Here is a 373-nt window from a genome sequence, read left to right on the forward strand (position 1 = left end):
CCTGGGGATGGATGGACGGACAGACGGATGGACGGATGGATGGGCAGGGCAGCGTGGGGGTGGATGGATGGATGGATGGACAGACGGGCAGAGCAGCGTGAGGTTGGATGGATGGACAGATGGATGAATGGATGGATGGATAGATGGACAGGCAGAACAGTGTGGGGATGGACAGAGGGATGGACGGATGGACGGGCAGGGCAGCATGAGGTTGGATGGATGGATGGATGGGCAGGACAGCATGAGGTTGGATGGATGGATGGACAGATGGATGGGCAGGGCAGTGTGGGTATAGATGGATGGAGGGATGGAGGGATGGACGGGCAGGGCAGCATGAGGTTGGATGGATGGAGGGAGGGAGGGACGGACGGGC

The 373-nt window shown here is 60.1% G+C and overlaps 1 protein-coding gene across 1 annotated transcript in view; it reads left to right on the forward strand.

Moving 5' to 3' along the window:
• LSG1 (large 60S subunit nuclear export GTPase 1) overlaps positions 1-373 on the forward strand; it is a 13,072-nt gene that overhangs the window by 127 nt on the left and 12,572 nt on the right. The window lies entirely within an intron of this gene.

This window comes from Haliaeetus leucocephalus, unplaced genomic scaffold (genome assembly GCF_000737465.1).
Source record: "Haliaeetus leucocephalus isolate CR32 unplaced genomic scaffold, Haliaeetus_leucocephalus-4.0 Scaffold240, whole genome shotgun sequence".
Lineage (NCBI taxonomy): Eukaryota > Metazoa > Chordata > Aves > Accipitriformes > Accipitridae > Haliaeetus > Haliaeetus leucocephalus.